Genomic DNA, 16,983 nt, shown 5'->3' on the forward strand with positions numbered 1-16,983 from the left:
ACGGTTCGCATATTGCTGAAGCCTGGCTTGGAGAATTTTGAGCATTACTTTTCTAGCATGTGAGATGAGTGCAATTGTGCAGTAGTTTGAGCATTCTTTGGTGTTGCCTTTCTTTGGGATTGGAATGAAAACTGACCTCTTCCAGTCCTGTGGCCACTGCTGAGTTTTCCAAATTTGCTGGCATATTGAGTGCAGCACTTTCACAGCATCATCTTTTAGGATCTGAAATAGCTCAACTGGAATTTCATCACCTCCACTAGCTTTGTTCGTAGTGATGCTTTCTAAGGCCCACTTGACTTCACATTCCAGGATGTCTGGCTCTAGATCAGGGATCACACCATCGTGATTATCTGGGTCGTGAAGATCTTTTTTGTACAGTTCTTCTGTGTATTCTTGCCACCTCTTCTTAATATCTTCTGCTTCTGTTAGGTCCATACCATGTCTGTCCTTTATCGAGTCCATCTTTGCATGAAATGTTCCCTTGGTATCTCTAATTTTCTTGAAGAGATCTCTAGTCTTTCCCATTCTGTTGTTTTCCTCTATTTCTTTGCATTGATCGCTGAGGAAGGCTTTCTTGGATAGTCATCTGACACTGTTTAATTTTTTTTCTCTCTTTTTTTTTTTTTAGCTTCATTAGATTGGCTCATAGGATGATCATGTTAACAGTTGATGGAATTCATTTTAATTGACTGGCTTTATCTCTTAGTTTCACAATATAAATATCATCTATCAATCCATAAATCAGTTTGAATCCATTATGACAGTAATACATAAATACATTAAAATAACTGTTTAGGGATGTCAGCCATTGTTTAACAGTCTCATCATGAGATGAAACTGCTGAGTTTTATTTGTTTCTTATGTCACAGTAGACAGTTTATGTAAGGTTCATTGTCTGACTTGGTGAGTAGTTGAATATGCACTTTTCACGGGAGGTGCTTTTGCTGTATAGATCAGGAAACTCAAACAGGGGCTCTGCATCAACCTAGAGGGGTGGGATGGGGAGGAAGATGGGAGGGAGTTTCAAAAGGGTGGGGATATATATATATGTATACCTATGGCTGATTCATGTTGAGGCTTGACAGAAAACAGCTGTAAAAATTCTGTAAAGCAATTATCCTTCAATAAAAAAATAAATTAATTTAGAAAAAAGCTTCCTGTGCATTTCACATAAAAAGAGAATAAACTAAATTTATGACTTCATATACTGTTTCATTGAGTTTTTAAGTTATACTGCACTATTTTCAATGCAAATACACTTTAATTAAAGTGAATTCCTCTTTTCATATGAAATGCACAATAGGTACACATTTTAGTTTTCCTCATTAGGAAAATTTTAAAAATATAAGCACCATGCTTAAAGCAAGCAACCTACTCAACTCTGGCCATCTTTGCCCTCAGTGTGAAAGGCACCAAACATCAATTTGTGAAAAAGCATCAACTTCACTTTCCTCTCTACTGTGTTATTTTACTAAAAAGGAAAGCCAGTTTTTCAAGATTTGTCTTGCATACGCCCTGACAATCATCATTCACACTGCTTTCAAGCCCAGTGATTTTTCTTCTTTACTCTACATGTTCAAGGGCACACTCTTAAACACAACTGCTGTACAAGTGTGACTTTAGAAAACTGACCAAGAAAAAATTAAAGCAGAGTATATACTCCAAAAAGGAAAGACAAATTATATTTTTTCAAAAAGTATGGACAAGAATAAAAGGAAACAAGTAGAAATCGTTTACATTTACAATCTGGAAGTTGGTTTCCAAAGTAGTGAATGAGTTAAAGGGGAAGATATTTCAATGAATATTTAATTCAACTACTTTATCTCAATCTCTCAAGTGTCAATTTAAGAAATGATTGATTCCCTAAGAAAATTCAGAACATATGTATAACATAACGGACTCTCTGTGGTTTTGCATTTATGTTTTTATGCTTTCATATTCAAATTGTAAACATGCTGGCCTTTTTAAAGGATTCAATACACACATTTAAATTTACTCTAAATTTTCCTTATTTCCTAGTTACTATATTTTTCCATAAGTTATTTATTTCCCAGAACTTTCCTGAATCTTATCACTTACCCAAAGGGATCAGAATTTATGTTAATAGTTGACTGCACATCTGAAATTCTAGTTTAGTTAGGACTTATGTGTTGTAAAGCTGGGATCAAACCTGAGGTGAGGAGGCTTCTCCTAAAGGGTGGTAGAAGACAGAAGCAATTCTATTCTATCTGTGCATTTTTTTAAAAATTAATAGCAGATGTTCCTAAGCAATGAAAAGACTGACAAACATGTTTGGACATGAACATAATGTGCAACATGTAAATTAATAGTATTTTGTACTACCACATAATCAGTGAACACTCAAACACATTTGCTGGATGAGAATATTTATGCTCAAAATATTAAACCACTTAAATCCCATTTAACTGGTCAAATGAGGTAAAGAAATAGTGCCACTATAAGAAGTGTCAAAAAAGGAAGTATAAGAAGTTAGTTTTGCTCCCATTTTCCTGCAATTACTGTTAAACTGAACTTCAGAAAAACCATACAAATACATGTTAAAATAAATTATATGAGTCCAACTCTATGACATTTTGGAACAGGCAAACTACGGAGACAGTAAAAAGATCAGTGGTTGCCAGGGGTTTGGGGGACAGGATGGAAGGGATGGAAAAGAGAACCACAGGGAATTTTTAGGGCAATGAAACTCTTCTGTATGTTACTGCCATGGTGGTTACCTGTCACCACGCATTTATCAAAACCCACAGAAGTGTACAACACAAAGAATTAACCTTAATGTAAAGCATGGACTATACTTAATAATGAATCAACATAGGTTCATTAAATCATCACATCCAACAAATATATTACACGAATGCAAGACTCTATATAGGGGAAACTGTTGAAGAGTGGGGTGAGTATATGGAATTCTCAAGTACACTCTGCCAAAGTATTCTGAAAGAAATGAATCTCTACTAAAAAAGTAAAGCCCACTACGTCTTTAAAATTAATTTGAATTCAATATAAGATTCAATTTTATCTATTATTTTATTTATAATTCTTTGTAAAATTAATAAACCAAAATTATTATAATATTTGCAATGTTTTAAAAAAGGGTTAACTGTTATAGGCTTATCTTTACTATATCACGGTTACTTTTTTTGTTCTTTTGTTTTTAAAAGAGCATTATTACTCAGTGACTGATTTAAGATATTGAAGTTTTACCATACAAGACAAGAAAGCATACCTTATAGACTTTTAAGAATAAAACGTTCATTTGAATCTTCACTCTAAACCACAGACTTATTCAAGTGCCCGAGGCAAATGTTCTGTGCTAGTTACATATTTTAAAATATGCAAAATGTTTACCATTCTCAAACAGATTAATCTTGTCTGCTACCAGATGGACCATGCTTTTGATTTCACAAAACATTCGCCACAAGTTATTTTTGTAAGGCTATTTCATAGTACTGGAAAACATCAAATTTCAGACTAGAAAATGACCTCAGAGAGGCAGAGATGCCCAATGCTACAACTGGAAACCACAACACATTACAAACCTATACAGCAATAACACACTTTTTATGTAAAAGGTGGTATATTTGCAAAAATGTAGGCTTTATTTTTTGGATACTTAAAGCAAGCAAGCAGTCAAGAGAAGCCCAACATGCTTCCCTGCTCATAGAAAATGCCTTTAAAGAGAGACCCACAAACAAGCCAAACAAGACTAATGGCAAAGCTGAGAGAAATCCATTTTTTCCCACCCAACCTTGAGGTCAGAGGGAGCAACAACAGGAAAGCGGCAGAAGTAGAAAAGCAACAGTATTTAAATGCACCCCCTACAAATCAGCAAAATGCACTCATGCAAACTAACTTTTCTAGCTTCATATTTTGGCTTCCTGGTAAATGGAATATAGATACACGCAGGTCTTTCTAAGAATAAAAGGGTGAGACTGTCCAAAGGTTTTCTGAAGTGGTCCCTCATTAAGCTGGGACTGCCATGAGGCACACAGAAGCGTACATAATTAATAGGTTTATGTGGAGAATTAACTATACACATCAAGCCCCTGTTGATTTCATCCATCAAATGAGCATCTGAGCAAAAGGGGAGAAGGAGCAGACTAGCGCTTCAGGGAAGACAAAGACAGAACAGGAAGAGAGAATGGAGAAAGACTGATCGGACTGAAAAAGAAAACTTGCCAGCAGACGAGACTCCTGCTAACAAGTGTGATTGACAGTGACTGGGGAAATCTACGCTCAGCACTCCTCCTGGCTGGGACAGAGCATTAAAAGAAACAAAGATTTTTAAAATGATACTAGAAATGCTGACATGGACGTAGTAAAGGGACCTTCTATTCTTTCAGGAATGCTAGTGAGTGAAGTCTCAAGAGTCGCTGAATACCTTAAAACAAGTAATAACATTTTCAAGAATGATATAAATGAAGTTATTTACAAAACAGAAACAGGCTCACAGATTTCAAAAAAAAAATAAAATAAATAAACTTATGGTTACCAAAGGGGAAATGTGGAAGAAGGGATAAATACAGAGCTTGGGATTAACGTACATGCAGTATATATATAAATGGATTACCCGCAAGGATCTACTGCATAGCACAAGGAACTCTACTCAATACTGCATAATAATCTATATGGGAAAAGAATCCGAGAAGGAATGAATATGCTTATAACTGAACCACTATGCTGTACCCCTGAAACTAACACGAGTGTAAATCAACCATGCTCAGGTGTGCCCAACTCTTTGCAACCCCATGGACTATAGTCTACCAGCCTCCCTCTGTCCATGGGATTCTCCACGCAAGAATACTGGAGTCGGTTGCCAGTTTCTTCTCCAGGGGATCTTCTCATCCCAGGAAACAAACCCAAATCTCCTGTGTTGGCAGGTGGAATCTTTACCACAGAGCCACCAGGGAAGCCCATCTACCTATATGAAAGTTAAAGTCACTCAGTCGTGTCCAACTCTTTGTGACCCCACGGACTATACAGTCCATGGAATTCTCTAGGCCAGAATGGGTAGGGTAGCCTTTCCCTTCTCCAGGGGATCTTCCCAACCCAGGGATCAAATCCAGGTCTCCTGCATTGCAGGTGGGTTCTTTCCCAGCTGAGCCACCAGGGAAGCCCAAGAACACTGGAGTGGGTGGCCTATCCCTTCTCCAGCGTATCTTCCCGACCAAGGAATCAAACTGGGGTCTCCTGTATTGCAGGCGGATTCTTTACCAACTGAGCTATCAGGGAAGCCCTGATAGCTACCTATATAACCTGCAATAAAACTAAGAAAAGAATTAAATATAAACTGGTAACTATTAATAAAAGTCTGCATTTGCAGTAACCCAAGTGGGTTAAAACTATGAATTCTTCTGGAAATCTCAAGCTGCTGCATCATAGTTTATCTGGAAAACATTTTCCAACTTGAGAAACTAATGTCAACAATTACATATCAACGTTTGGATACTACAAAGTTTCATATGTTTTTGATGAAAAGCTTTCACTCAATCAGTATTTTGTGACCACTACTATATAATTGGACTTCCCTGGTGGCTCAGACGGTAAAGCATCTGTCTACGATGTGGGAGACCAGGGTTCGATCCCTGGGTTGGGAAGATCCCTTGGAGAAGGAAATGGCAATCCACTCCAGTACTATTGCCTGGAAAATCCCATGGACAGAGGAGCATGGTAGGCTACAGTCCATGGGGTCGCAAAGAGTCAGACACGACTGAGCGACTTCATGTTCACTATATAATCAGTACAGCAGTGTCAGAAATCTGATGACACTACAAAAGGATTTTCTCCTTTGCCACTATAGAGGCCACCCTAACCCTAACCCTAATTACGGTAACCCTGTTATCCAACCCAGAGATTTAATGCGAGTCTTAGCACTTTTTTGTGAACTACATTCAGAAAACATGAAATGTATAAACAATGGGGGATGTTTCAACCTTGAGCTATAAAGAATGGAAAGCATTAAAACGGAATTGGAGAAAACAACACTGTGCTCTTTAAATTGTCAAGTAAACATTCAAATACGTATTATAGAGATCTTGAGATCATAAAATAGTTAATTCAATACTAATTAATTGTAAAAGCAATATTAATGATTGCTTTTTTAAATGCAGGAAAAATAAATATACTTAAAATTTCCTACATGCTACCTGGTAAAATTTTCTCCAGTTTTATAAAAAAAAACGCATCCTCCCAGAAGTTGAAAGAACAATGCAATGGGGATCTGTGATCTAAACCTAAGAGTGACTCCTAAGACTGAATTTACCTCCCATGCTGTTCTTGGGAGCCTTGAGAAGGGAAACTCAGTGAGGGCTATGTCTTTGAGAAATTTTTTCCTGCAGTTCATGTGAAATTAATATTTGGCAAATATAAAAATTATAAAAATGAGAACTGCCTAGAGAGCTGTATGGTAGACACCAGCTCACTTTCCCAATATATCCAACACACAACAAATTTAATGGCATGAGGCAGTTATTATAATGTCTATTTCATGTTTATTTCCTATTTGTTTCCATATCAAGTTTTGGGCTTCCATGGTGGCTCAGACAGTAAGGAATCTGCCTACAATGCAGGAGGCAGGGGTTCGATTCCTGAGTTGGGAAGATCCCCTGGAGAAGGAATGGCAATCCCCTCTGGTATTCTTGATAACCACAACTGGAAAAATCATGTGTAACTTAGGAACAGCATCCTGTATTTGGTGCTCTGGCCACACTGTATTTGATGTAAGTTTGAAAGAAAGGAGGAAAGATGGGGGGATAAAAAACAAAAGTCTAATTAGATTTGTAAGCAAGACATTAGAAATACAAGTGAAAAAAGTCAGCTTGCCATCTATGTAACTTCTTTTGTTCCTTTTCTTATAAACCAAACACTCAGAAATGAAAAAGAAAAAAAAAAAAAAAAAGCTTTATGTTTGACCAAAGATGTATATTCCCCAATAAAAGCAGTTGAAATTCAGTAAAGGGAAAACTAAGTGAGAGGGAATGTGGTTTTGTAAAAAGAGTACTTACCTGAGTTCTAGTTAAAGTTCTATTTTATGTAGCCAGTTTACTCTCTTCCTTTATTTCTAATCAAAAATGACTCTGATTATGCCTTTGCTCAGTCACTTTTCTGTTACCACCTTGACCTTTACCAGATTCCACCTGCCGTGATGAGACACCACTCTTCTGTGCTTCCAAAGCACTCTGAGGTTTCTGTCTTTCCTCTAACCAGGCACTGAGTCCATTCAAAACACCACTTTCATATAGTCCTTTCATCACCCAGCATGCATCAGCGTCCCTGGTACAAGTTCCATTTGCTCTCTAAAGCCCTCACTAATTCTAACACTGAATAAATCTATAAAATTACCCCATCTTGGAAACTTAACAAACAGTAAATATACTTATTAACTTAATTATAACATATAAAAATTAGTGTTTCAAGTTTCCATCTGTCCATTCCTTCATTTAAAAAACTGACTGATTGCCATTTTATTAATTTCTCTCACTACCGAACAATTTCACCAGTGTATCTGATATCTGACATTCTTTCTTACAACTAAGGAAGTAGTTCACTGTAGGGTGGTTTTTCCCACAGGATACGGAGCACTGAGTGTCTGAAGACATTTTTGATTATCACAACTGAGGGGCAAGGGTCACAGGCCAGTCTCTGCAACAAAGACTCAAGTTCAATATGGCTGAGGTTGAGAAATGACATATTAAGCTACCTTCGCTCTCCTTCCATCATTTTCCCTCTACTGTCCTATTTTTCATCTTTAAAAAAAATTTTGATTCTTTTGTTTTCCTCAACTTTATCCATATGCATTAATCATGTAAATCCATCTATACAGTTAAAATATTAGTATGTTCATCTCTGTGGGCAAGTGGGTATGGTTTCTATTTTTTTTTATTAATTTATTTTACTTTATAATATTGTATTGGTTTTGCCATACACTGACTTGAATCCGCCATGAGTGTACATGTGTTCCCCATCCTGAACCCCCCTCCCACCTCCTTCCCTATCCCCTCCCTCTGGGTCATCCCAGTGCATCAGCCCTGAGCACCCTGTATCATGCATCAAACCTGGACTGGCGATTCGTTTCACATATGGTATTTTACATGTTTCAATGCCATTCTCCCATATCATCCCGCCCTCCCCCTCTCCCACAGAGTCCAAAAAGACTTCTATACATCTGTGTCTCTTAAGAGACACAGATGTATAGAACAAAGAGACACAGATGTATAGAACAGTCTTTTGGTTTCTATATTAATAAGAATGTCAGCATGTATATACTCCTCTGACTTTTACCATACAGCACATTTAAAAATTAAAGGAGGGTGTGTGTGTGTGTATGCGCGCATGTGCGCACTGTGTGTGTAGCGTATATAGTGAGAATATGCACAAAAATTAACTTGAGGAGTTCATGATCTATATACGTGGACGTGTGTATATGTATGTGTGTTTATAGGCCTTGATTTTACATGCATTTATTGTTTACCTCTCGTGCTTAGGTGTATAAATAGAGGAATACAGATATATTTGCTTTTTGTAAAAGTCAAGTGGAGCTGGAGTTGACTCAAAGAGCTTAAGTAATACGTACAGTTGATGATCTGAGTTGCATTAAGCATGTGTCTTTCTAGGGGGGCTTCTGGTATCACCCAAAAGATGGCTAGGAAGCCCTGGTAGCTCAGCAATAAAGAATCCACTTGCCAATGCAAGAGATTCAGGTTCGATCCCTGGGGCAGGAAAATCCCCTGGAGAAGAAAATGGCAACCCACTCCAGTACTCTTGCCTAAGAAATCCCATGGACAGAGGAGCTTAGCAGGGGTCAAGGGGTCGTCCATGGGGTCGAACAAGAGTCAGACCTGACTTAGTGACTAAACAACAACAACAAAATGATGGCTACTCCCAGCTCTGTCTAGACTTCAAACTTGAATCACCTGCACCATGTATAAAGGGCGGGGTCACGAAGAGTTGGACATGACTTAGTGACTGAATGATAACAATACTTACAGACATGTGAATATTCATTGTGATATACACATTTAATCCTCACATCCCAATACAGGGAACTATTATTAGTTACACATTACAGATATAAAACACTCGAAGAGGTTAAAAAATGTGCCAGTGGCTCGTCAGTGGTAAGTGGCAATGTCAAGACACCATTCCACGTGGTCTCTGACAACAAACCTCACCTGTAATAAAACACTGATCTCTACAACTGATTCTATACCATATGCCTCCAGGGGACCAGGAAAGACTGAAGTCACTGTAACGACTGCCACAGGACATTCTCCTTTTATTTCATGCAGTTTCAAGATGACTGTGTTTCATAAAGAAGAAGGGGACAAAAAGGTTAAGTAAAAGTTTTCATGGACTTCACAAACATCTATTATTAATAGAATTATTTTTCCTTCATTAGTTTTCTCATAATGGCTCTAAGAAAACAACAACTGCACATTATTCAATTATGTATTACTGAATAAATAAGTAAAAGAAAAGAATCAGGCACATTAATCACCTTTTCGATTGAAATAATAGAATTTTAATTCCCCTGAGATAAAGGTACTCCGTGTTTTGGCTTTAAATAATGCCTGTGATGAAATCTCAAATTCATTATTAAACAAATAAGCAAACTCATATTTACATAGTTCATTTTCTCCTTACCAACAGTACTTTCAGCTGCAGTAAAATAACCAATGTTCAATTATCTACAGTCTTATAAGGGATCGCTATCTAAATAATCCCAAATGACAGATAATCCAAAACGCATTTATGTTGGGTTTTAAATTCATTATATGATTCCAGCAGATTTACTGCCATAATTATATTCTTTTTCTCAAGCTCATATTAAAATTCACTTGTATTTCTTGAGCACAAGCCAACTGACAGCAGAAGGGAGGATCCCAGATACATGCTAGATGACAAAAGGAAGTTGATCCGCTGTTAGCATTTTCTTCCTGAAGATAATTGACATGAAGACAATCAAGAGTTTTTCGTGAAACTGCATTTCATATTAAATACCTTATATGATTAATTAAAAAGGATATATTTTAACACCATAGCAGGGGTATAAAGGCCATGGACTATGAACATTAATAGACTGAGGTTCATACCCCAGCTCTGCCCTAGGTATGTGACTACAAGCAAGTTGCTTATCTTCTAAACTTCATTTCCTCACTAACAAATGGTATTTATATTTTTACCTACATTTGAATGGAGTTCTGAAGATTACATTATTGAACGTACACTGCCTGACACAAAAGCACTCAACTAAAGTTGTGTTTGTATTTTTTGGTTATAGCTATTATTTGATCTATTTTATTCTAAAGCTAATATCAGAGATAACTATTAACTGACAGTCTCTATCGGTTAAGCTTCCATAAAATGTCACTGCAGTGATTATTCAATATATTTATTATATTAGCACACTGTAGGATCAAGTGTTAAATTTTCTTCATAATCTTTCTGCAGAAGACAGTTGGACATACTTAAGATCTAACTATCAAAAACACTTGGAATATACTAGAAATGCACAATTTAAAAAGTTTTAAACTTTTGAGACCACATATGTCAAAACTTTTAGGATTCTAGGAAGATAAATAGTACACCGTCAAGAGGATTTGGAGTGGAACTGCCTTCCCACAGTAATATTTCTGCAGTAAAGCAAAGGAGCATTTGCACCGTGTTTGTAAATAAAAACTATAAATACTCGCACATTGGTTTAGTCCAGATTTTAAATGTAAATGAGCTTTTCACTGTTACATTTTCAGAACTTTTAACCAATATTATGAAACTGGATTAAATGATACCAAAACATCATTTCTACAGTTTTTTCATTAAAGTTGTGCTATGTATCACAGAGTTAAAGGGAAAGATAGTTAAGGAATGAAAAAATCCTTCTCTTGGTTTGAATAAATTGGTTCTGGATAATTTCTTGCAAATGTAACTCTAAACTGTAATTCAAATTTGAATCATTATTCCTTAATTTTATAAAGAATATGGCAGATATCCTGATTCATAAAAAGTGACATGTGGCATTATCCATTTTCCCTTTATTTCAATTATCAACTGATTTCTTTCATAGCTATACTTTACTGTTTAGCTGGAAAATTACTAGATTTGAGTTTTCATAAGCTGTTACATTTTTTGATACCTTCCCTAGTCAGTAGATGATATAGAACATAAGCAATACCATATGAAAAGGGGCTGGAGTCTGAAGGGAAATCATTGATTTACATTTTATCTTCTGACAAGTATTCACAAACTATACCACACTACAAACTCCCCAAATGAAGAGTAAGGATAACATTTTGATGTATATTTGTATAAGATCAAAGGAAAGGGTTTATTTATACTACTTACTGACACAAGAATATTCTTACTATGAGTAAAGGAACACATTACTGGCTATTAAGTCTAACCAGAAGGATTTTAAGTTACAAAGGAGTTCAGAAATTAGTGTGGGAAGGCAGAACTTGCTGAAAATTCTATTCAACTGGAAGATAAATCAACAGAAAGTTCACCATTCAACTTGTGCTAAATTTTCTGGAATACCTGACATGAAAAGTTCACAGAGAAATGATGGAATAAAAGTGCAATAACAGGGTTATATAAAGGAAGATCATAAGAATAAGGATTACGAAGAAGATGTAATGTTGACAACTCTGCATAGGTTGGTAGAGGGCGATAGTTTTCAATTCAATATAAATGATGGTGGTTTAGTCACTGTCATGTCTGACTCTTTTGCAATTTCATGGACTGTAGCCCTCCAAGTTCCTTTATCCATGGGATTTCCCAGGCTAGAATACTAGAGTGGGATGCCATTTCCTTCACCATCGGTTCTTCCCAGCTCAGGGATCGAACCTTGGGTCTCCTTCATTGCAGGCAGATTCTTTACTGATTGAGCCACCAGGAAACCCCATAATTAAGAATGAACAGCTTTAAAAGCTTCAGTTTCCAAGTATAGTATACGTATAGGGAGAATCATCATAGAAAATATATGATGAAAAACACATTATATAATAAAATAATTAAAAATAATTATGGGAAAATAGAATCTATAAATAAAAGCAAATGTTAAGGTCAACTTGATAGGTGAATTTTAAACATGAATTTTAAACATGACTTTGTGCATCTTATTAGGATAAAAAAGTAATACTGAAGTAGCTCTATAAATCATATTCTCTCAAAAGTGGATTGCATACATTACTCAACATTGCTTCAAAGTATATATTAAAGTGCAAAACTTTTTCATGAGGAGCTTCACGGTGATGAAGTGATGAGACAGAAAATAATGCAAAATAATCAAGGTAATTTATAACAGATAAAATGTGGGTAAAGGGCTAAATTTCATTTCAGCAAAGGCAGAATAGCTTGTGTAAGACAAACTAGACTGCTAGGAACAATAATGGAGAAGGCAATGGCACCCCACTCCAATACTCTTGCCTGGAAAACTCCATGGACGGAGGAGCCTGGTGGGCTGCAGTCCATGGGGTCGCTAAGAGTCAGACACGACTGAGTGACTTCACTTTCACTTTTCACTTTCATGCATTGGAGAAGGAAATGGCAACCCACTCCAGTACTCTTGCCTGGAAAACCCCATGGACGGAGGAGCCTGGTGGGCTGCAGTCCATGGGGTCGCTAAGAGTCGGACACGACTGAGCGACTTCACTTTCACTTTTCACTTTCATGCATTGGAGAAGGAGATGGCAACCCACTCCAGTGTTCTTGCCTGGAGAATCCCAGGGACGGGGTAGCCTGGTGGGCTGCCGTCTATGGGGTCGCACAGTCGGACACAACTGAAGCGACTTAGCAGCAGCCGCAGCAGGAAAATAAAAGAACATGCATTAAACTTCAAAAAGTGAAATTTTAAGACACTGAGCAGCTAAAGTAACTAAGATTTAAAGGTCTAAGATCCAAGAAAGAAAACAATGAGAGGTGCTATCATTCTAACTTCTTTACTTCTCTTCTGAGACATAATCACATGCTTAATATTCCCTTAAATACTACAAAATATTGAAGAAGAGTATTCCACATTTCTTAAAACTAAAAGAAGACAAATACACAATAAAGATGCACTGGTGATTCAGAATTTTCTGAATAATCAAATACAGACTTTCAAAAAACAGTAATAACATATTTAAGAAAACAGATGAAAGGAAAGTTTACTCCAAAACTGGAATCTAATGTGCACGCGCGCACACACACACACACAAACACACACACACCAAAATTATAAATTCTTGAAGAAAGGAAGACAATATTTGACTGGAGAATTACTTTTCAACAAAAATGATGAAAGTCAGAAAACTATGAAAGTTATTTTAAATTATTGAATGGGAAAAAAACAACAACTTGCAACCCTATTTTTCTATCAAAAATCAAGACAAAATAAAGGCATTTTCGATAAAAAACAGGGAATTCTTAGCCAGCAGAACCATACAAAAATAAATACAAAAGAAAATTCCTCAGGCCCAAGGAAGATAATTGTATAAAAACATGGAAATACTCAAAAAAAGAGCATTGAGAAAAAGAAAAAGGTAAATACAAGTAAATCTAACTGAATAATGACCATATATCAATAATAATAACAATAGTACTTCATTGAGGTTTAAATATAGCACAAATAAGGAGATGGATGAAAATGAAAGTCTCTCAGTAGTGTCCAACTCTTTGCAACCCCATGGACTATACAGTCCATGGAATTCTCCAAGCAAGAATACTGGAGTGGGTAGCTGTTCCCTTCTCCAGCAGATCTTTCCAACCCAGGGAGTGAACCTAGGTCTCCTGCATTGCAGGCGGATTCTTTCCCACCAGCTGAGCCACCAGGGAAGCCCAAGAATACTGGAGTGGGTAGTCTATCCCTTTTGCAGGGGATCATCTCAACCCAGGAATGGAACGCAGTTCTCTGGCACTGTAGGCGGATTCTCTACCAGCTGAGCCCCCAGAGAAGCCTAATGGATGTGGATATCCATATCCAGGATATACAGAAGGAGATGGACATATAGAGTTAAAATATCCCAAAATATTCACTATGTCTAGATACAAGTATTACTCTATGGTGGACATTAGCATGTAAAAAATGCACTGTAATCTCTGAAAAAGCTATTAAAGATAATAAAGGTTCATGAGTACTTGGGAAGTCCTGTTAAAACTGGGGATATATCAAGTACATTGCTTCTGTTTGCAGCACTTTAAAATTTCAGCTTTCTTAAGTTCACCCTCCACTACTCCTTCTTTTCTAAAGTTTACAAACTTCAATGAAAGTTTCCTTTCTCCCCAGGTTGCGATCATTTTGCCATCACCAAGAGATTCTCCATTCTTACTCACAACCTAATTAGAGCATCATCAGTTTCATCTCATTGCCTCCTTTTTCATCTTTCAAGAAAAAATAAATGAATAACTGTACAAACCAGAGATTTACCAGAGGCCCTAACAATACACTCTAATAATATTGTACTTACCTGAGTTAAACAACTTACACATTATATCAGTTTTATAATAACATTGTGAAGAACATGTCAACACAAATTTGGTTCCATTCTATAGCCATCACTTTTCAAATGTTCCCTATTCTGAATCCACAGCTTGCTTTTTATTCTGGTACAAAGGAAAGATATTCTCAAATGCACTCAGAGGTAACTGCTAAAAGTGTGTGTGTGTGTAGATTAGTGGTCTTAAACACATTATTAAAGTGACCCTTTGTTCTCATGCCTATATGATCATTCAGCTTTATGAAACGCATAATGCCAGAACATTTGCTTTCAGAGCTCTGAGGACATTTATGTAGAGAAAAACAGAATGTTAAAGTAGAAATTAGTGTAAAGGGATGATCTCTGACAATAATCCAAAATTAGCTATTAATACAATGAGGACTTTCCTCTAAATCCTGCCATCTCTTTTACCCTTCAAATGTACTTTCTCCCCCTATGCCAGCCAGTCTGTTCTTCTCCAGACTTTTCACTCCCTTGTTGATGATCTTTTTTTACCCTCTTTGATCACCTTCATCCTAAAGATAGACTCTTTAGGGAATTAGGGAAAAACCATATTCAGCATTTTATACACTATATAAACAAATATAAAACAGAATACTGTACTAGATGTGCTTAGTTTTTGCTTATCATCCATTACTACTGTTTCCTTACATCTCCCTAAAACACAGGGGCTAGAGCAATGAGCTTTCTTAAAGAATAAGGTTCTAGATTCTGCCGGGAAGACACCCTTATGCAAGGACTGGAAATTGGAGCTGAGCTGGAGCAATGTTCAACACTGTAGGGTTGAATTACTTGTCTGAAAACCGTTTGTGTCTTAGAAGTAATGGCAACAATGGGGGCTTACCTGTCTCTACTTTTCAGCTATGAACGGCGTGTCCTGAAATCAATGGTAGAGAGGCAAACCCACCTTCAACCCCTCCTTCTCTTCAATGAATTACATAAACATCTAATTCTCTATGTTAAATTGCTGGCTGCTTGAAATTCCACTCAATTCCTAGAGCATTACTGTGTTAAAATCTAACTGATTCATAAGTATTATTTATAACTGTTAGGCGGTTGGAAAAAAGGTATGCATATGGATAAGGGGGGTTAAAATGCAGTTACCCATCATCAAACATATGAATTCTATATTCTTTAATACAGCACAAATGATAACCTTTGATAATCTTTGACAGTCCCACACCTACCTCTCACATCCCTCCACTCTTCTGTCTCAAATTGCATGTAGCTTCCCTACACTGTCAAAAATTCTGGGACCCTTCACACATTCAGTTACCTCTGAATAGAAGTACACGATTCTCTCCCAAAGACTTTTTCTCTACCCTCCACTTTTTCTAACTTCTAGATACCTATAAAATGAAGTTCAGGTGTCCCCTCATCCAGGAAGTTTTCTCTGACACTCAATCTAGTCCAATTAGCAGCTTTCTTTTTCTGTCCATCCATTTTTTCCACTTACTTTGCTGTATTAAAATTACCTGCCCATGTATGTCAGAGAAGGCAATGGCACCCCACTCCAGTACTCTTGCCTGGAAAACCCCATGGACGGAGGAGCCTGGTAGGCTGCAGTCCATGGGGTCGCTAAGAGTCGGACACGACTGAGTGACTTCACTTTCACTTTTCACTTTCATGCATTGGAGAAGGAAATGGCAAGCCACTCCAGTGTTCTTGCCTGGAGAATCCCAGGGATGGGGGAGCCTGGTGGGCTGCCATCTATGGGGTCGCACAGAGTCAGACACAACTGAAGCGACTTAGCAGCAGCAGCGCCCATGTATGTGTCCTTCTTAGGGTATTGTGAGGTACTTTCAGTATGGGACTACATTCAATAAATATTTGTCAAATGAATAAAAGAACATTTCTATATTTTTCATTGCTCTAACAGCCTGAAGAGACTAACTGTATCAGTTTGACAAAATCCATCTGGTAGAGTGGAAGTTTACATTTTTACAGGGTTCAGTTTTTAAAGGGAATGAAAAAAATTGATGGAATGGATTACATTAGGGCTTGAGTCAAAGCAACATTTCCCAGAGAAACTTCTGAGTCTCCTGGTAAACTATCTCACTAACATAGAAGACTATGTACTTAGGTCCTGCTCCCTATAAAAAGGGAAGTAATTGAACCTATTTGCAGGACAGCAGTGGAAGGGCTTCCCTGGTGGCTCAGCTGGTAAAGAATCCACCTGCAATGCAGGACACCCTAGTTCTATTCCCAGGTCGGGAAGATTGGCTGGAGAAGGGATAGGGTACTCACTCCAGTATTCCTGGGCTTCCCTAGTGGCTCAGTTGGTAAAGAATCCACCTGCAAGGTGGGAAACCTGGGTTCGATCCCTGGTTTGGAAAGATCCCCTGGAGAAGGGAATGGCTACCCACTCCAGTATTCTGGTCTGGAGAATACCTTGGACTGTACAGTCCATGGGGTCCCAAAGAGTTGAACACTACTGAGTGACTTTCACTTTCACAGTGGAGACTCAGACATAGAGAACAGACTTATGAAC

General features: G+C 37.3%; 1 protein-coding gene across 10 annotated transcripts in view; it reads right to left on the reverse strand.

Annotated features, from left to right (window-relative positions):
• The window catches only part of KLF12 (KLF transcription factor 12), a 534,567-nt gene that overhangs the window by 179,869 nt on the left and 337,715 nt on the right, over positions 1-16,983 (reverse strand). The gene's annotated exons all lie outside the window — the stretch shown is intronic.

The sequence above is a fragment of the Bubalus kerabau genome, chromosome 12, assembly GCF_029407905.1.
Source record: "Bubalus kerabau isolate K-KA32 ecotype Philippines breed swamp buffalo chromosome 12, PCC_UOA_SB_1v2, whole genome shotgun sequence".
Taxonomy (NCBI): Eukaryota; Metazoa; Chordata; class Mammalia; order Artiodactyla; family Bovidae; genus Bubalus; species Bubalus kerabau.